This window comes from Hyperolius riggenbachi, chromosome 2, assembly GCF_040937935.1.
Source record: "Hyperolius riggenbachi isolate aHypRig1 chromosome 2, aHypRig1.pri, whole genome shotgun sequence".
In the NCBI taxonomy this organism is placed as follows: Eukaryota; Metazoa; Chordata; class Amphibia; order Anura; family Hyperoliidae; genus Hyperolius; species Hyperolius riggenbachi.
Genome location: NC_090647.1, coordinates 268,416,480 through 268,437,942, shown reverse-complemented (window position 1 = coordinate 268,437,942; position 21,463 = coordinate 268,416,480). Strand labels below are relative to the sequence as shown.

Below are 21,463 nucleotides of genomic sequence, written 5' to 3'. Positions count from 1 at the left end.
TGCAGTCTCCGTACTGCACTCCCCATCGGCCATCCAAACTCCTATGCCTCTCCAGCCATCAGATCCGCTCCCCTCTGGCCATCCGATCTGACATGCAGGAAAGCATGTCATTACAGGGCAGCGCTGCATCAGCTCCTATCCTCTGTACAGCTGTCCCCGCAAGCCCACTCAGCACTTGGGCATATCACTGCTGCACTTCCCTATGATGCGTTCTGCACTCGGAGACACAGAAACAGGTCACTCCGTACACTGGCTTGGACACAGCAAGTAGGTGACTCGTATATAATCTGATGGTGGGGACTTTTCAGCTTATACGCAAGTATATACGGTACTAAAATGTGTTTTGTCCCATAACTTTATTCCACCTGTACTATGTAACATATAGATGCTATTTAGTAGACCTTAAAGGGATATGGATCTATCAATTAATTCATGGGTATTTGGGACAACATAGGTTGATCTTGTTTTTACAAACTTAGATTCAGGTTTCACATGTAAAAACCCATTCAGTCAAATTAAATTTAACATTTTTCCATAGATCCTCTGAAAATGTCCTTTTATTCTGGCCATACTGGTCAACAAAGAAGTCAAGTAAATGTGTGACCTGGGTAGCCATACGAACTGGAATTTCTATTGCTATTTACCCTTTTTTTTAACACTGTAAGATTGTAAAGGTTCCCATAATATTTCAATCAGTTACTTTAAGGGCTTGTTCACACTGTGAGCTTTTTCGATTATTTTTAAAAAGTAACTCCGCTGAAAATAATGTAATTAAAAAAGTGCTTCATTTTTACAATAATTGTGTATAAAGAATTTATTCAGTGTTTGCCCATTGTAAAAGCTTTCCTCTCCCTGGTTTACATTATGACATTTATCACATGGTGACATTTTTACTGCAAGCAGGTGATGTCAGTGTAAGTAGCTGCTGCTTTTTGGCAGTTGGAAACAGCTGTAAACAGATATTTTCTACAATGCAACGAGGTTCACAGGCAGAAAACTGCAGGGACCATGGTCCTCACAGTCCTGTGAGAGGGGTTTCACCACAATATCAGCCATACAGAGCCCCCTGATGATCAGTTTGTGAAAAAGAAAAGATTTCTCATGGGAAAAGGGGTATCAGCTACTGATTGGTATGAAGTTCTCTTTAAGTGCTGGTGATTATAAAAAAATCACTTTAAAATCGCTTCTGCAATGTTTCTCTATGTGAGTGTTCTCACATGAGCGATGAGCTTTCTTTCTAATTGCAAACGTGGCTCCTGCACCATTTCCTGAGTGTTTGCTCTTGAATACAAGATATAGTGAAATCGCAAAGTGCTTAAAAAAGCACTTTGAAAAGCGATTTCCCCAGCACTTTTAAGAATATATTGTATTTATTCTGTTCCAGGTCATCAGGGAGAAAAAAAAATTGCCAGACAAAAGCACTTTGAAAAGCGCTTAAAGAGACTCTGTAACATCAAAAACATCCCCTGGGGGTACTCACCTCGGGTGGGGGAAGCCTCCGGATCCTAATGAGACTTCCCACGCCGTCCTCTGTCCCACGGGGGTCTCGCTGCAGCCCTCCGAACAGCCGGCGACAGACCCGACTGTAAATTCAATATTTACCTTTGCTGGCTCCAGTGGGGGCGCTGTAGCTGGTTTCGGCTCCAAAGTAGATGGAAATACCCAATCTCAGTCGGGTCCGCTCTACTGCGCAGGCGCCAGAAACTTGCGCCTGCGCAGTAGAGCAGACCCGACGGCGATCGGGTATTTCCGCCTACTTCGGAGCCGACAGCCATCAGAGCGCCTGCGCAGGAGCCGGGAAGGTAAATATTGACGTCATCTTGCACGGAGGGCTGCAGCGAGACCCCTGAGGGACGGAGGATGGCGTGGGAAGCCTCATTAGGATCCGGAGGCTTCCCCCACCCGAGGTGAGTACCCCCCACGTTTTGATGTTACAGATCCTCTTTAAAGTGCAAATCGCTCTAAAAGCGCAGGGAAAAGTGCTTTAAAAAGCGCTCACAAAATCGCTCATCGCTTGCGATTGTGCTGGCAATTTATAATATGAACAAGGCCTTACTGTTGAAGCAAATGGCTCAGTGAAGACTTGATAAATGTAAAAGATTGTGTGGGTTGTTGGTAAATGTGCCTGTCTTTGTCAGAGTTGGATCATGCACAAGGGCAATTCAGGTAGCTGTCTAGGTGCACGAAGGTGCCCAGGGGTTTTGCTGATGTCTCTACTGAACCCTCATTTTACCTTGCAAAAAAGGTTGGGTGGCCAAAGCCAACCTTTAGTGCACAATTTTATCTTACAGTATCTCTTCTGTCTTTAATGCTATAACATAGACCATGGTTTCCCAAACATCTCCCAACAGTTTACCACATCACAATTTCTGTATAGACTGAGTACCATCTGGGCTTCTAGAATTGATGACCATATAAGTCTTTGAGGCACACTTGCAACATACAGCTGTAAGAAACATTTTTTTTTATCACTCTCCCATTATTTATATTTAACACTATTCTCAGGAAGCAAAACATTTTCTGATGGAGCAGAAAGAGCTACAATTAGAACAACCACATTCATAGCTATAATTATTCAAGCTGTAGATTATTTATTATCAATTATAATTGTGATTGTTGATTTATGAAATATTTATTTCATTTCCCCTATTTAGCATTGCTTGCTTTGTCTAAGAACAACTTTGAATCTAAAGGCTCATACACACTGGGCACCGTTCTTGCTGTTGTTAGCACACAGGAGACGTGTGCGCAACAGCTCAGCGACAGCTCCGCCTGAGCGACAGCTGACTACACGTCTCTGCCCAACAGGCAGAGACGCGGCGGAAGCTGTTGCCGAAAGTTTCATCCCCCCCACCGGAAGCTCCCTTCTGGCTGTGGGTAGCTGTCGCTAGTCCGCACATACACACGCAGTACGTGACAGTTGCGGAGACAGAAGTTGCCGGCGATTGAACTTTTCAATCGCATGGCAACTGCTGTCTCCGGCAACAGTTCGGGGTGCACGCCTCATACACACGGGGCAACTGTCGCCCAGCCATGCGCATGCCACGTGTTCGTGGTGACAGTTGTGCCCCGTGTGTATGAGCCTTAACTCAGAGAAGAGGTCCTCTGGGGTTGAAAACTGCTGTACCATTACTTGACTGTCTCTCTCCTGCTAACAGATGCTGGCAACGTCTGATGCTATATAACAGCATCAAATAACAAAGACCCTTAGTTATTTGTACTCTTCTCAGCAATGGGGTACTGTAACCAGATGCCATTGTACATACTGAGGAGATATTAGATAGTATCTCTGTTCAACATTAGGTCAAAGCAGCCACCGTCATGGAGTCATCTTCCAACAAAATAAGAAACTAAAAAAAAAGTTGCAGTTTCCACCATTTCCCACTTATAATCTGCTATGAAAGTACATGAATAATTCTTTACCATTATTGACAACTGCAAAGTCTCAAATTCTGTGACACTCCAAATCTTGGGTTTTTACTCATCAACCATCATCTCCTCTAAGCAAGTGAGTACCTGAAAATTAAGCTAATTAATGCCTACAAATCAAGAGTAAGCCATAAAAAAACTGCAACGTGCTGGTGGCTTTCAATTTCCACTGTCTGTTATGTCATCAAAATCTGGAGGACTTTCAGCTGCTCCTATGTTGCGCAGAAAGACAAACAATCATTTCACTTCTAAAACCTACAGAAAGGTTTGGCTGACATGAAGCAGCATTGCTTGGCTATGGTTAAAAGTATTAGAGGAACAGGATAAGTAGGATAGCCAGGCAACTGGTATTGTTTAAAAGGAAATAAATACAGCAGTCTCCATATACCTCTCGCTTCAGGTTCCCTTTAAGACCACAGCTGTGTACATACAGTACACTGTACAACAGAAGTTACAGTATTCCCAAGGTCATTAAAGGGTCTAGCATTCAGTTTACATGACATTTCAAAAGAATTTCCATCTTAGAATCATCAAGTGTCTTGAATTTTTCTGCAAGAAGACTAAACAGGCCTGGCCTCCAGATTCTAAAGCACTTGCATTAATCTTTGAGAATAAGACAAACAACCCTTTTAAAACAGGTAAGCTGTTTAATACGTTGGAGTTTTAAGACCTTGGCCTGGCGTTTCCAATACTTTCAGAAGCTATGAAAATATAGCAGATACAGCCTACTGAGTAACAAAAATTCAACTTAATCCATCAGAGATTTAGTTCTTTATATACGTGAGCTTTGTTTTTTTTTTTTCCAAGAGGATGACTTCTTTCTCTTCAATAAGCTTTTCTTTTCAGTTCACCTCCAGCTTCCCCTGGAGCCCACAACAGTCTCTGTAATGTCATTTCCCAGTCTGCTTTAAAATATCTGTAAATGTCAACACTTGTCATGTGCTAGCAGCATCTTGGTCTCACACTTCCACTCCGACACACTGCAGGAGATCAACACTCGCCCCTTTTGTGTCAAAACTACACATTTCATAGCTGTCCTGACTGCAGCTCTCAATGGGGACAAGTACAGCACCAAAGACCATCAACATACAAAAACAATTAATGTGACCTTCTAAAGGAATGCAGAGGACAAACATTATTATAGGTTAGATTCCTTTCGGTGAGGCCTACTACTTCAATTATGTCAAACCCAAGCCTTTAAAAATGCTCTGTAACCAAAGAATATGTTAACTGGTATAGAAACATTTCCCTATTTGTGAAAATAATGCATTTTCCTTAATTTTGACTAGAACAGAATATGCAAAATTTAATCCAGTTATTTTTTGCTGAAATACATACCTCCACTTGTGTGGACACTGTGGAACAAAATATTTGTTTTTCAATACATTACGATGTATTCTTTGGTGGCCTAGAGTCAATGGTACTTAAAGCGGACCCAAACCAAACATTTTTTTAATTAAAAATATTTAGTTGCACCACTCTGACACATACAAAGATAAATAAACACTCCTTCAAACCTATGATCATTTCAGTGCATGCTTTTCACACTTCTCTTTTCATAGCTAGGGTTATACAGGTGGCAGCCATTAGCAATTCCTCCTTTGCTGGACACCATCTTCTCCACCAGTTTGCCGGAAAAATCCCGGCAATTTGAAAGGAAGGGAGGGGTTCCTCCAATAAATGTAAAATATTTTATATTTGTCATCATGCAGCTGAAAAAAGGCTGCTATTTATTATTATAATTTAGAAAATGGATTTTATTTCTGAAATCTTGTATATTTAATTTGGGTCCACTTTAATCTCGGTTTGATAAAATATTTTATTCTGTACATTTCCTACGCAGTAAAGTGTCAATGTGACAAAATTAATAACGGGCAAATGTATACATAATGATGGTCTTCTGCTAATAAACCTATGTGGCAAGGAGTGACTGAGGTAGTAAAACCAGCTTTTAGAAAGGGGTACATACCTTAAAGTGTGACTCCACCCACAATAAAACATTTTTTGCATATTCCATTGGTAGACAAACAAATCTGTAGTATAATACTAGTAAAATCTAGCTCAGTCTTCAGCTCTGGGTTCTTAATTTTTGGCTGTCAAGAAAACCATCTGATTAAGCACTGATAATTCATCCTTCGCGTACATTATGGCTTATTACATATTTACTACACAGCAATAAAACAAGAAAATGTTTCCCTGTAAAACCTGATAAACAAAACTACAGTAGAAGCTCTGAAAATGAAGCATTCATTTTATAATATTTGATTATTTTTTTACATCAAAGTAAAATAAAACAAAAACAAAACAAAAGGCATTTATAAATGACCATACCTTATACAATAAACTTTAACATTCTTATACAAACAGACTATCCTAGCTACGCCTTCATATACAGTTTCTTTGACTGACAAAATTACTTTTGTCATTTTTTTATTCATACTGGTTCACATGGCATTTACAAGCTGCTCACTGTCATCCATATAGAAGAGAACCTTTCACTTTCCTGACTCCAAAATCACTCTCAATATCTTTTTCTACATATTTCTATAATATTTCTCATTTAGTTAATGAGTTTCTATTTCCAAAGACTCCCAGGAGTCTGATACATTTCTCAAAGGGGTTGGACTTCACAGATAGAGCCTTCATAACATTCCATTTCCCCCATTTTATGAAATGTAACAATGGACTACATCAAAGATGGAAAAACTTCTGCTACATTTTCTGCTCATTTATAGCATAAAAACAGACCACTTAATATTGCATATTGATTTAGCCACAGTTATCACAATGGATTTATCTTATGATTTTGTCTTTAGCTCTCATTCTGAAACAGGAAAGCGGAATGACTAATTGACACTGAAGTGAAAAAAAATTATGATATAATGATTTGTATGTGTAGTACAGCTAAGAAATAAAACATTAGGAGCAGAAACATAAGTCTAATATTGTTTCCAGTATAGGAAGAGTTAAGAAACTCCAGTTGTTATCTATGAAAAAGAGCCATTGAGCTTCACGACTTTCAAAGTCGCTGAGAGCTCTGTCTTCTGAAGCTTATTATCTCAAGTGTCTTGCACTGTATTGTTTTTCTTTTCTGCAGAGGACAGGTCAAAAGTTCACTTGCCTGCTCTGTAAAATCATTTAGAATGCTGAGTAGTGTTTAAACTGCAAATATTCGAGAATGATGCAATGTTATAAAAAAAACAACAACTATATAACTGAAAATAAAAATATGAGAATATTGTCTTTGCTACTAATGTTCTAGTAATCATCCTTACTACACAACCAATTCAGTATATCATAATTTTTTTTTTGCTTCAGTGTCTCTTTAATTTAGGCAGTATAGCGGATAGTTGCAATCTTGTAGGTTTAATTTCCAGTCAGGACACCATCTACCTAGAGTTTGTATTTTCATCTCCTACTGTGTGGTTTTCCTCTAGGAACACTGGTAACCTCCACATCTCAAAATCATAATGGTAGCTTAGTTGGCTTTTCAATTGAATTGGCACTAGGCAGGGATAAGAACGTCAGAGTATGACTATGGTAGGGATTAGGTTGTCAACTCCAGTGAGGGACAGTTAGTGACTTGGCTATATACTCTGTAAAGCACTGTGAAGGATGGCAGTGCCATAATACATAAAAAATAATAAACATAATACAGTACAATGAAAAGACAAAACTTGAGCAAATCTGAACTGGTTTCAGTCCAGCCAGAAAAACAAATGCCTTTAAAGAGTACTCGTAACTTGTAACCCTGAACACATCATTTCACTGCTCAGTGTCCTCTAGATTACTTTTTTTAAGGATTTAAAAATTATCTCTCCATTCTAAACTGATATAGCCTCTGGGTCAGCACTCTGGGCACATTCTGCTGAGTGATCTTAACTCTGAGCACTAGTGATATTTTATACTGGGCACCTGTGGTTTGTGTGCTTATGCAGCACAGTAAAAGTGACACTGCTAATTTCGGCACAGAGCTGTGCCAATAATTTGGGCGCTGCAATAGGCCCTAATGTGAATTACGGCTATAGCAGCACTCAGTGATTTATTTTGGTGCAGGAAATTGCCGGAGCTCAAATTACAAAAAAAAAAACCAAAAACCCAAATTACAAAAAAAAACTCAAAGGGGAAATAGCATTAACGCCAACACGGACTCTCAGGTGCAGGATGAACCGTCTTTCTGCTTCACCCTGTGCTGAAATTTGGCCACAGTGATTGTAAGTGTATGCAGTAGAGAGTCAGAAGCATGGCTGGGAAGGAAGGAAATGATGGGAGTTTGGGTGGTTATTAACAAACCGGAAGGTTCTTCTGGGCTAAATGTATTTGACTGCTGGACAGGCTAATATGCAATGCTGCAGCCAAGGGGATAAGGACGCCAGAGAAAAAACGAACATGACGTCAAGACATGAGATACAAAAAGGCACCAAACTATATATACACACATTTTAAAATGTATAAAGTCTGCTCAGGTATGCTTTAATGTAGTGTTCAAAAATTAATATCATTCACCATAAGCAAAGTTCACCCAAAGTGGAAACTAGAAGCACAACACTGAATGGACCTTAGCATCATCGCGTAGGTTTGAACTAGCAGTATTTTTATATAAGGGACTCAACTTAAATGTTCTTTATAAGCCTGAACCTTCTCTAAAGGTGGCTATACAGGGGTTGGCAGCATCCTGATTTTTGAACAATGAACAATTCCTCTCCAGTTGAAGAAGTGTGTATCACATCAAACATGCATCAGCATTTGTTTATTCTCCCATCTCCAGAGCCTTAGCAAGTGTCCTCCAGTTACAGATATGGATCACACTATAGCATAAGAGAGAACAAGGCTCCAGTGAACTCAGTGTGCTTACTCAGCATTTCTCTGGTTCCCGTCCAGCTGGATAGCCAGACAAAGGCAGAGAAATGTCAATGACTGAAAAATCCACTCACTTCCTGTCTTTTTCTAAGTTGGTGGACTTCTTTCTTGGGTGTGCCATGAGGAGGTATGATAGTTGATTTTTGAAAGAAGAAAAAAAAAAAATCATCTGAATCCCTAATTGATTTAAGTGCTTTTGCAACATAGGTTTCATAACAAACATACAAAAATGAATCTGCAACAGCAATACTCACACCTGCTCGTTACTGTTTGCACATGGAACCCTACACTACTCGATTATTGATAACAAACATACAAAAAGAATCATCTGCCATAGCCATACTCACCTGCTGATTACAGAGTGCACAAAACCCTACAATACTTGTTAACTGTAAATAGTTCCAGGAAAAGCCATGCATGGGTGCTGATATATTGCAGAAAGAAACTGATATGCTATTCCGAAATCACATCTTATATCATGTGACTGATATGTACCACATGTTTACCTTTTAAAATCCCTGGGGCTGGTAATCCATTTATAACCGTAATAGATAGAGGACATAGTTTCTGTAAGGTAGAAAATAAAATGAGTCTATGTTAAAGTTTCCATGGTGCTTGTAGCCACCCCCGACCACTTCCCACTGCATAGGAAGGGGGGAAGAAAAGCTGTCTTAACACATTAGACATAATACTCCCTGAGTAAGGTTATGACTTTATTAGCACCCTGTTGCTTTATCACTGTGGCAACGCTCTCTGGCCATTATTCTGCCAGTTGAAGCATTTAATCACAACAAAGAAACTATCATTTATCTAAACGAGAATGTTTGTTCAGCCAGTACAACATTATTTTTCATCACAGCTTTCCTGTTCTTAAACTCCTGTGGATACATATTTCAGTGACAACATATATTAGAATAGATTATTTTTATGGGCAATGCTAGACATTCAGAACACCACAGATCATTTTTTTCTGATCTGTACCTATAATTTCAGCTTTACATGTTGTTTTCATTTTCAGTAGAATACAGTAGCTCTGGATACAGTGCAATCAGTCCATGAACTGAATGTAGGCTTGCAAAACACTAGACATGTTGCTGAACAGTTATCTTCTCATGCTGTTATGTAACTACATCATGTTTCCAATTATTTTGAGAAAGTAAAGGCTTAAATTTTTGGTAGCCCAAGTACATGGTTGAAAATGTCTATGGCCAGTGGGAAACATAGCTCAGGGGTTGTTTTGATTCCGTGGGTGCTTCTGCTTTCGTTTAATTCTAGCAAAAATATATACCGTATTTTCCGCCGTATAAGACGCTCCAGGATATAAGATGCACCCAGGTTTAGAGAGGAAAAAAATATATACTGTATACTAAACCTGGTTTGTCCATGTTCCAGGAGCGTCTTGTACATGTCCTCCTGTGTCCCTCATGTGTCCTGCATGTCTCCAGCTATATCCCCCATGTGTCCTCTATTCCCCCCTTCATTAGTCCTCCTGTGTCCCCGTATCATACTCTGTCCCCCATGTCCCCCCATAGGTCCTCCTGTGTCCCTTCATTTCCCCTATGTCCTCCTGCGTCCCCCATGTTTCCTCTTCTGACCTGCAGTGTGTCTGCTACCCCCCCCCCCCCACATGCCATCTCCCCCTCCCCCTTGTGTCTCCTGACCCCCCCTCCATGTGTGCAGCGGCAGCCGGCTTACCAATCCGCCATACCCGGGAGGGATAGCAGACCTTGTCTTCTCTGTGCAGCTGGCTCTAGTGATAGTCTGCTAATGATGACACGATCACTAGAAGCCCATCACTAGAGGAAGCTGCATGGAGAAGACGGAGGTCTGCAATCCCCATGGGCAAGGCCGGCTGCTGCTGCATGCAAGGGGGGGGGGGGCAAGAAACACAAGGGGGAGGGGCAGATGGCACGCAGGGGAGTGGCACACCCTGGCGGGTCGGCAGGTCGTATCAGCGTGCGTTCGTAAGTCGGGGATTCCCTGCCTTTGCCATATAAGATGCAGGGAGTTTTTCTCCCCATTTTTTAGGGAGAAAAAGTCTGCCTTATACGGCAGAAAATACGGTATTTTTGTACAGTGTATAAAAAATAAAAAATATTTGTAGTTTTTAACTCACCCTGCTCCAGCTCTGTTATTTGTGAGGCAATTATTGTTCATTTAGCACCATTATCTTTCGTAGCACTGCACAGGGCATAAGACAGACTGTAGTGGGTAACCATATAATATACAATAGAAGCATCCAGCAATATAGGTTACAAATAAATACATAAAAAACACAAACAATGTATTATAATGTATTTATATGGTGCTATCATTTTCATAGCACTTCAAAGTATTCATCACACAAATCATGTCACTAACTGTCCTACCATGGCATTCATAATCTAATCCCTACCACAGTCATAATCTAATATCCCCACTACATTCTAGACCTGATTGGGAAGGAAGCCAATTATACAGACTCCATGCAAACCTAAATGAAAAATAAACTTTGTGCTCTACTGTCGCTAGGGAAGAGTGCTCGCCACAAAGCTACCGCGCAAGCCAAATTACAATAATAACCAATAATCGACATACGCAATTAGTTATAACCATTACAGCAAACACAGAATCCACAAGGAGCTAAGTTATATGCTTGTTTGTAGAGGCGCATTTTAAAGGACAACTGAAGTGAGAAGAATATGGAAGCTGTCATATTTATTTCCATTTAAACAATACCAGATGCCTGGCAGCCCTGCTGGTCTATTTGGCTGCAGGAGTGTCTGAATCACACCAGAAACAAGCATGCAGCTAATCTTGTCAGATCTGACAATGTCAGAAACACCTGATTGCTGCATACTTGTTCACCGTCTAAAGCTAACGGTATTAGAGGCAGAGGATTAGCAGGATAGCCAGGAACGGTTATTGCTTAAAAGGAAATATACAGTATATGGCAGCCTCCATAGCCCTCTCGCTTCAGTTGTCCGTTAAAGGTATGCCTGATGATCTGCCTGCAAAAGAAAGTCTCAAAGGAGGACTTAAAGCATCACTATTTCAAAAGAATTAAAAATGTTAAATATATATGTGAATGCATATGTATTAAATATACATTTGTTCCAGAGTAAAATGCACTATAAATGTATTTTTTTGCCTTGTCACGGTCACTTATGGTAAGTGGTAACAATCTAACAGTTTTTGGACTAGTCCATCTATCCATGGGGAATTCAGAGATTTCTTTATTTTCAAAAGCACTTACTAAATGGCACTTGCTTAGTCCAGCTGCTAAACCAGTGTACAATTCAGTAATGAGGCTAGCTGGCATCTTTCTATAGATCCTTTCCAAAGACTGCTTTATGTGGGGGGAAGAGAACGCCAATCAAGAAGGCACCTTTCTGAGCTCAAAGCATAAACAAATTGTACCAGACATCCTTCCAACATCACGAAAAAAGATGCATTAAGTGAAAAAGTGTGAGTGCTTATCCTTATTTAAGCGGTTTCACAAGAGAGGCTGAGACCAGTCCTACTGCACAGACCATGGCCCCTCTCCCCTCTGGTTCCTTTTACACTAACAGGCAGGGCAGCAGCAGTAGCAATGGGGACAGCCCTACTGATTTGTTCCATTTGTCGTTTCATCCTTTACCAGTCATCTAAAATGGAACCCTAAGACACTTCTCCCAACAAGAACCTGGGGATAATGATAACTGATTAGATGGAATCTAGTGTTGATGCAAATAGCATATGGAGCAAGCTGAGCATTCCTTGGACTGCAGAATAAGCAGCTAAAGCACGTATTATCAAATGTTAGTAAATTTGGGACAACCATTTTTGCTTGCTAGTGGTCCGAAAGATGCTTTATTTATAAGGTGAGAAAACTCAAAAGAAAAAAAAGTTAACTGAATCAGGACTTGGATATCCACTTAATTCCAGATTCCTATTCCCGATGCCAGAGATTAAAATATGTATCAAGCATGAATGTATATTGCTGTGGGGAACCAATTTGCACACAAGGTTTAGACAATACTTGGGAGTATGTCAAACAAAAGGGGGCTTCACCAACTCCAACTCATAATCACAGAAGTCCAAATGAAGGCCACTGGACCAGCAGAAGTCTCAATGCACTGCTTCATTGCAGAATTCAACATATATTTTGTCTTTATGTAAAAGGTTTATAACATACGGTATGTCAGTGGTTAGCCATTAAAATGCCACTTCTTACCTGTAGAACTCTTTGTTTCAATAGTATGTTCTACGTATGTAAGGTGTCATGTAGATCAGTAGTTAACATTATTGCAGTCATTTGATAAGCCAAGACTTTTACCACATGCAAAGAAGGTCAGATCTGTCTGTACTTATGCACAGTTTTTATTAATGCAGAACTACAGTGCAGGCATAATTTCCCCTCTGTTCTAATAGAGTAGCCACATTATTAAAAGCTCTAAGAATAAACTCTTAAGAAAAGTACCTGAGGGATGAATACAAATATCAGAGTGCCTATGTGCCCTACTGAGCTACACGACCTCTCCAGGCTGCTGAGATATTATTGTTTTATATCTGACTGCAGGACATAGAAGATTAGTTTAAAGCAGTTAGATCATTTGTGTAAATTACACTTTGCTGACTGGAAAGCTTTCTGATTGAACTGTATATTTCATTATAATCCAAGATGCTAACTGTCACCAGGTGAATTGCAATTATCACATAAATGACATTACTTTTGGTAAAAGGAAGGCAGGATAACCAAAGACGTAAATAGAATTGGGAGACATGTCATTTATTGCATGTTATGTCAGACTGAAGTTGTGCTTTAATATGCTGTCTGAAACAGATCACACTTGTGACAACAAATTTATGGGAACTGAAACTGAGGTGACTAGGGACGTGATTGAATTAGAATATCTTGCTAACATTCAGCACTGATGAGGGCTAAAATCAGGCAAGATCTTCCTCACCGATTCAATCACGAATTTGAGTGTTTGCTGCTGGTTTAAAAAGTATTTTATTGACAATATTATTGTGAAAATATCCCAAAAAAGTGAACTGCCCTGGTGTGCTAGTCCTATGGTGAAAAAGAAGAGACTGCAGGATTTTGGTGTAAATCTAGTACATGCACTTTCTAGACCTTATAGTTTTGTTCTGTGAGGAGTCTCCTTTGTTTACTCCTGGTGGTGGGATAGTGACACATTTGAGCTGGTGTTATTGAAATCAAATCAACTTTTTCCTGAAGACTAGACTCAGTTCATTGTGTTTTATGGTATTGATTGATGTATTTGTTGAGCATGGACTGGAATATTGTACTGGAATACTGGACACCAAACATGAGAAGTTGCCCAGGTTAATATATATCCTACATGGAAGAAACGGGTTGGTGCACTTTACAAGTTATAACTTAAAGGGCATTTAGGTAAGTAAGTTGGACTTGCTAACCTGGTGCAAGTGAACAGGGCATTTCCTCTATTTTTTGTATGATCACTATGATGACCTGCCCACTAACAGATCAGCACTAAGTGATTACTTTAGATAATCAACAACACAAACAGAAACATTTCTAAAGCAGTTATACAGAGTACCCAGATTATATAAAGCATATCATTTAAAAATATAGTTAAACACTAATGAGAGCTGGAGACGTCACAGACAAAGCGGGGTTTGTGGGGAAGGATATTTTATGGCACACAGCTGCCAATGTCTGATAATGCCACTGTGACAGCAGCCAGCCTCTCCTGTCCACAGAATGAAGTGGCTGGTAATGTAAAACAGCAAGCTGAAATCAGAGACACTGCAACTAGTAAAAGCAATGTAAAATAATAAAAAATCTATCTAAAGGTTTTACATGGCATGGGGAGAATGTTAAAGGAAACGCCTATCAAATGAACCTATAAGTACATACATTTAGAATCTACTACTGCTAAATGCATGTTTCAACTTGATTTTGGCTTTACTAAGCAACAGACTTTAGTTTATTGTCACTTGTCAAGCAGTTACCTTAGACTGAACTGACATTTGTACAGGTGTTCATCCTTCCAGGTACACTCAGGGCGCATGGGGGGGGGGGGGGGGGTGGATAGCTGGGTAGGAAATGACCATAGTATAATTCTCTCAGTTGCATGTCCCTATTCTAACAATAAAATGTCCCTATTCTCATGCAGCAGGAAGCTTCCTGTTTCCGTACCCTCCTTCCGCTCCAGAGTGCAAAGATTGTTGCTTAACTAACCTAAAAATACGTATCGGCTCAAACATTGCTACACAGGCTAAACACATATTGTGCATTGCACAGCCTGACTATTATCTCAAGTCTGTATCAAACGTTAGTTAGTTCCTGATCTCAAACAACAGTGAAGTTCAAAGTTCATTTCCACATACCTGTCTCAAGTCAGTGAGCTAAGTAAAAATGCAGCTAAGGTCAAGCTGACAGCCCCAGAGCATGCACTTTTAATGAAAAACTTTCTTTTTAAGAAGCAAAGGTAAGAAAAACAAAACAAAACACACACACACACACACACACACACACACACACAAAAACAATAACAATTTGGTTTTACATAATGGTCACGATTCATAAAAGTGAGTGCGGTAGTTCAGAGAAGGGCGGGAAATTATCGCTAGCGGTAAATGAGGGTTTTTGCAGTGAATTCATTAAAAAAATTCTGAGTGTGAGGTGATTGCGATAGCAGTCGGTAAGTGTGCAGTAAGTGTGCGGTGTGGCGCGGAAATCTGTCGGTATAATTTGCTGAGTGCGGTAGTTTGCCGCTGACTTCCTAATGACAAGGTGTATGCTGGGTAGAAGTGGGCAGTTTTAGACACACGTGACTTATTTATTATAAATTATATATATATATATATATATATATATGAATTATTCTTATAAATTATCTAACTCTGTGCGATTTCTAAAAGACTGGGTGATATTACAACCACCCTTCCTCCTCTGTGTCCTTAAAAATTCCATAACATAAAGTTTGTCACCCAAAATGCTACTGTGTAGAGCAAACTCGCCAGGTCTTTGTTGGCGATAACAACGTGTTATTTTTCGCTTCCTTACTCCCCCTTTTTTTTCATGAATACACTTCATTAAGTTTACCGACAAAAACAGCGTTTTCATTACCGCACTATTACCACACTATTACCGGTAAAACATGCGTAAAACATGCATTAATGTTATGAATCCACTATCACCAACATACCATGCGGTAATTTACCGCTTGGGCGATAACGCATGCGGTAATGCTTTATGAATCGAGGCTAGTGTACTTAAAAAGCTTAAAACTGATCTAACTCTTTATAAAAATCAGTCCCTGTTAAAAACCTCAAGTTGTTGTCTTAAACCTCATCTACACGGTACAATTTTCCATCAGATAGACGGATCTATTAGATAGATCTAATAAGAAATTGCATCATGTGTAGATGTCCAAATTGTTTCAGATCAATTTTGTGATAGTTTTCTCGATTGGACTGGTTCGAAATTATCTAATAGATCACTCTAATAGATCCGATCTGATGGAAAATTGTACCAAGTAGATGAGGCTTAGGGTCTAATGCCGATTGCGGAATGTATTTTGTACAATCTGTGAGGATCTCACAGAAAGCTGTGCTGCATGCATTTCTGTCTGTCTCTGTGCACTGTTCAATTTAATGGGGTCTGTGCAAATCGGGCAGAAATAACACACGGGCACTTGTGTTTTATAGTGGGAACAGGACTTCTAAAAGTAAGGTTAAGAGGCTGCAGACATGTATTGAACATCCAAATGAATTTAGGCATGTGTCTACAGCAGCTTGTAGCAGTGAAGGTCTGGGTCACATGACCATGCACTTTTTCTATTGGTATCCTAAAAGAACAGACCTTTTTTACATTAAATGTAATAGAGTAAAAGATAGGGAATGCTGCAGAGTTGGTCTCAGGGAATATCGAAAATAGTTAAAACAAAGCAAAGAGCAAAGTGCAATTACCCCTGACTGAGGTCAGTATTTTCTGGTCCGATCTCAGTGAAGTCAAATCTAATAGGTTGCTATGGTTAAAGCATTTTGCATCTCTTCATAGAATAATTTAATTTCTTCATTTAATAAAATTAGAGATGTACTGTATAGTAAAGAGGATGGTCAAACAAGATTATATCTGAACATCAATATGGGTTATTTTGGTGAAATGGGTCAGCAATGGAATTACATAATTCAGGGGTTATTTATTCTTAAATGGAAAACATTTCTTAAAATCCAATAAACCAATTTACACAAAAAGCCAAATATGTTCATTTCACACACATTATAATAATTACCAGTAATGCTGATGCTCAGCGTCAACCCCCACTGAATTCCCTCTGGTTCATTTAATAGCTCACATAATATTCTAAGAGTACCCTTGAAGCTATTTTCTTCATGCAGCCTCAACATATTTTTGCCAACCATGTCAGCACTTACTTTAATTTGATCTACAGAGGAAAACTCAAGACCAGCTTAATAAATATACACCACTAGGTTAAAAATATTATGAACCACTTAGCAGATTGTATTGTTAAGTCTCATCGGTAATGACCTCTGTGAGATTCAATACCGAACAGCATTTAAGGATTCAATTTTCTGCAAATATCATCACCTAATCTTTCAGTTATGATCCAGTTGTAATGTTTTTACCTTTGAAGAGTAACTGACATTATTAAAAACTTGACAGTGATACATTCTAGGCCAGGGCTGCCCAGGTCGTGTGCTGCAACAGGGCATCACATGACGTGACGTCGCGATGTGCTTGCGTATTACATGCTGCCTGCTAGCGACTAATATTCTGGCACGTCCTGCCGTCACGCCATGTGATGCCCTGTTGTCATGGAGACGCAATGCAGGAATTGGTGATCAAGGGTGGCAGCCCCAGGAGTTTCAAGTCCCGCGCCGCCCACTCGCAACTCTGCAGGGAGGGAGGAGGAGGGGAGAGGAATCCAGCTGCCTCTAGTAACATCACACGCGGGCCAGATACACTGTTCATTGCTGTTCTAGGCTGTGTAACAGAGGTGGAACTACAAATCAAAAGATACTATAGGAAAATCTTCACAGCATTCCCAGACCTAGGATCACTCTTTACCATACATACAGACACAGAAGATTTATATTGTGCTTTTCTCCCTGTCGGACTCAAAGCACTTCAGGGCTGCAGCCACTTAGGGTAAGCTCCATGGACAAACAGGATCATTAGGGAGCCTTGTCCAAAGACTACTAGCTTGAGCTGGGATGGTCAAAGGCTCAAATCCCACATCAAAGGTTACGGCCTTACCAGTACACTATCCAGCAATAAATGGCCACTGGAAATCCTCACACATACAGAGTCCGCATGGAGCTACATCTGGTGGATGTATCCATTCCCAAGTCTAAAGTCCTATCATTAGTAACATCACTTTCAGCTACAAAGGTGCAGAAACTTCATCCTAATTCTTACACTGCCTTCCACTATCTGTCTGAAAAGGTCAATGACTAAGGGGATGGAGGAAGTTGATTAAAAAAAACCAAAAATGTTAAGGCCAGAGTGGCACTTTTCTGCTCCTGTGCTCCATTTATTTATTCAAGTATTTATATAGCACTAACATACTGTATAATGCGGCATTGTACAGAGTATATTGTCACTACCTGTCCCTCAGAGGGGCTCACAATCTAATCCCAGTCCCTACGGCTATTATGAACATAATGATGCCCATACGGCATTATAAACATCTCACCTGTGCCTAGTAGATTAAACCGGACCCTGAAGATGTTTAGAAGATACCAAAAGCTTTACCCCAACTGCAAAACTGTCCCTGTATCTTTTAAACCTTCCCTAGCCCTTTTATACTGCAGTTACCAATCTCCAACCCGGGTTTGTGATTACCCCATTTTATATTTATTATTGCTCCATACTAACTGATATACTGCACTATAAGGGGCTCCTGGTTCTCTTATGTATCCTTTTCCCTACTCTGGAAGATCTACAGGTGTTTCAGACTCCTGTCATGTCAGAAAATAGGAGGCACTCCAAGATCACCCCTAAAATGGAAGCCACCCCTGATTCTGATGCATAACCTGGATGCAGCTCTTAATCTGGTTCATAAGCATTTCCTGGAATTAGCCATGTTTGTAGTGTTCAAACATTGAACACTTTTGCTGGAAATACTCACCAAAAAAAGCTGAGATTTATCTAACACTCAGTAAACAGTCAGCAAGCACCAATATCAGCATTCTCAACACACAGCAATCTTCATGGTGACATACCGGTAATTGGAATGTATAATCATAGATCTGTCTAAAGAATTTATATTATACATAGCTTGCAACTCTTTAGGAGGGGAAGGTTCTATTCTCCATTTCTTCTTCATATGTACCTCTTCTTTTCCCCCTCTAAAGGGGGAAATCCCTTCCCCCTTTAGACATCTTCTTTAACACCAGACTGTGCTCTAGAACAACGAAAAATGGAAGCAACCGCTCCCACCCAAGCCATAGCTTCTTCAGGCGACTTAATTCAGGGCAGAGGTTACAAGCCATCTCTGCCAGGACCACAAGGCATAGGAGCACTTTTTTACGCGCAGCCGTAAGACTTTTGAACTCTGTCCATGCCCCTCTCCCCTTAGGCCATAGCTGACTGTTGACTGTTATCCAATTTCAGTTGTTTATGAACTGTTCACTGTTACCATCTTGCTACACTTTGTATTTCTATTAATGTTATTATCTTTCGTACCATGTTGGTGTTTCTGTAAATCTGCATTGTTTAAACTTCCCATGTTGTATTACTTTCACTCTGCCCTGTTGTTGCCAAATCCAATTCCGGTCACGACCCAGTCGTGCTTGGTGAAATAAAACAGATTCTGATTCTGATTAAATGTGGCATACAGACTTCTATAAAAAAAATGTAAGCCTATAGTCAGTGTGCTGGATCACCCAAGTCATTTACTGCGTTCCAGTGTTTGACGCCATTAAGAAACTAGGGCCCATGCCTTCAAACTTATATTTGCTGTCTACTTACGTAAACACTAATACTTATAAGAAGGCTTAATTAAATAAGGCACAGAAATACAATAGTGCTGGAAGCACAGGAAAGTGTGGCAATTAGTCTTTAGTTGTCTGTAAACAGATCAAAGTCAAGAGTTACATTTATCTGGTAAGTTTCAGTACAAGGAACACAATCCTTGCCTTTTGTGCTGCCTTCAATTAATGAATAATCATGATGGTGTTCTGCTGCTGTTTTTAGAAAATGCATGAATATGAGAGGTGACAAGGAGCTTACACACTGATATGTGCGTTCAAGGGCTTTTCAAGTTTAGCAACCTCATGTGGAACACTAAAATTAGAGCCTATTGGTATGGAATCAATCTAATTTAGCTTTAATTATGACTAACAGTTAATTAAGAAAGAGAAAATATTATTATTTATAGTAGAAGCTTAGGTGGAAGGGCAGGGTAAGTTTAGGTTGAGGAAAAAAATAGACAACAAGGGTTAGGCAGCCTTTACACTTATTTCTGCAAATTTTGGCCGTGTTTATCCGCATTTGTGATTCTGTCTTTCTAAGGTTCTTAATCCTTGTTTGTGGTTTTATGTGAATGTTCACATCATGCTTTTTAAAGCATACTAATGAAGTTAATATAGATGAAAATGTATCTTATAAACTTCATATTCGCATGCAAATATTTGCATTTAAAACGTAAACATTTGCAGTTTCCATTGACTTGCATTGTATGCGAATTGCATAGCTGGTGCAGGAAAAAGCATACTTGTAGGTGTTTTTTCAGCAGAAATTTTGCATGCGAAAATGTTCACAACAATGCTGGTCATTTGTGATGCCACTGACTCTTATTAGATGTGCGGGGAATGGGAATTCGCAAATCGCATGTGAATTCATCTATGTGTGAAAGGTGCCTTATATATGTTTTATGACTACATTTACTAACATAAAATGTGAAAATGCATTCCAATGTTGCAAACACTGCATTATAGTAGTAGGCAGATAAAAGAAAACAAAACTCTAAAGAAAATGTAAAAAACAATAAATAAGACATGTTATACCCAAATATGTATATAAAGGTAAACTTAGATTTGTTTTGTCAAAATGTTTCTTCTAGAACTGTTGTTATTGTTGCGGCAATTGTCTTCAGCTGTATTTTTTCACTGCTGTGCACTATAAAAGCAATAAAAAATATATACACTTAAAAAAAATAATAGTAATAAAAAAATGTGATTTGTCATTGCTTATATCTTTTATTTACCTGCAAAAAGAGGCTAAACAAATCAACGTGGTTACTATATTATTCTTTCTACTCCTTTGTATGCTCAAAAGAGCAGCATTTATTTATCATCGCTGCATGTTTTATTAGGTTCACTGTATTAGTAGTCACTCACTGTGTCCTTTGTGCTGTCTACTAAGGCCTTGTTCACATCATACGCGCTTTCGCGCGCATTTGGAAGTGTGTATGATGTGCTGAAATGCAGGAACGGCAGAAGGGCATAGACAGCCCTTCTACTGTTCACATCTACTGTGCAGCGCAGCAGTACGATGTGCTAGGAAGCGCTTGCGTACTGCTGTATGTATTTTGCCCGGAAGCGCAGAGCTGATCCCATCACTGTCAATGGATGGGCTCAGCAGCGCAGCGGCGCAGATGGCGTGCGATCGTATGCGCTGCGTTCGGATCGCACGGCCATCTGTGCTAGCTAGATGTGAACGAGGCCTAAAGGGGCCCATACCCTCAGCCAATTTTTGGCCGATCAATCGATCAAAATTGATCGATCGATTGGTCAATTGCAAATCGATTGACCAATCGACCAATTTGCGGCTGGTTTTGATCGATTTCGATCGTTTTCAATCGATCTGGCAGGCTGGAAAATCTAGGTCGATCTGTTGAGATTGCTTATCATTTTGCATTGGCCCTAATGGAAATCTGATGGCAAAAAAATGCCATCAGATCGATTTTCAATAGATTTCAAACTGAAATCTATTGGAAATCTGTTCCTAGTAAAAAATGTTCCTAAACACATCAGATAGATCAGAAATCTATCTGATGATCTATCTGCTGCTAATCTAATGAATGTATGGCCACCTTTAATCTGTACTGTGAACTAATGTCTGGATTTTTATGTACTCATGTTTATTTCTTGCATGTGTAGCGCCATAGAAGATGATGGCCTTATATAAATAAAATAAAAACTAATTTTGTGGTCACCCAATAGCCAGAACTACAAACTGATATCAGCATTG

General features: G+C 39.6%; 1 protein-coding gene across 1 annotated transcript in view; it reads right to left on the bottom strand.

The window, feature by feature from the left end:
* The window catches only part of PPM1E (protein phosphatase, Mg2+/Mn2+ dependent 1E), a 388,390-nt gene that overhangs the window by 189,256 nt on the left and 177,671 nt on the right, over nucleotides 1-21,463 (bottom strand). The gene's annotated exons all lie outside the window — the stretch shown is intronic.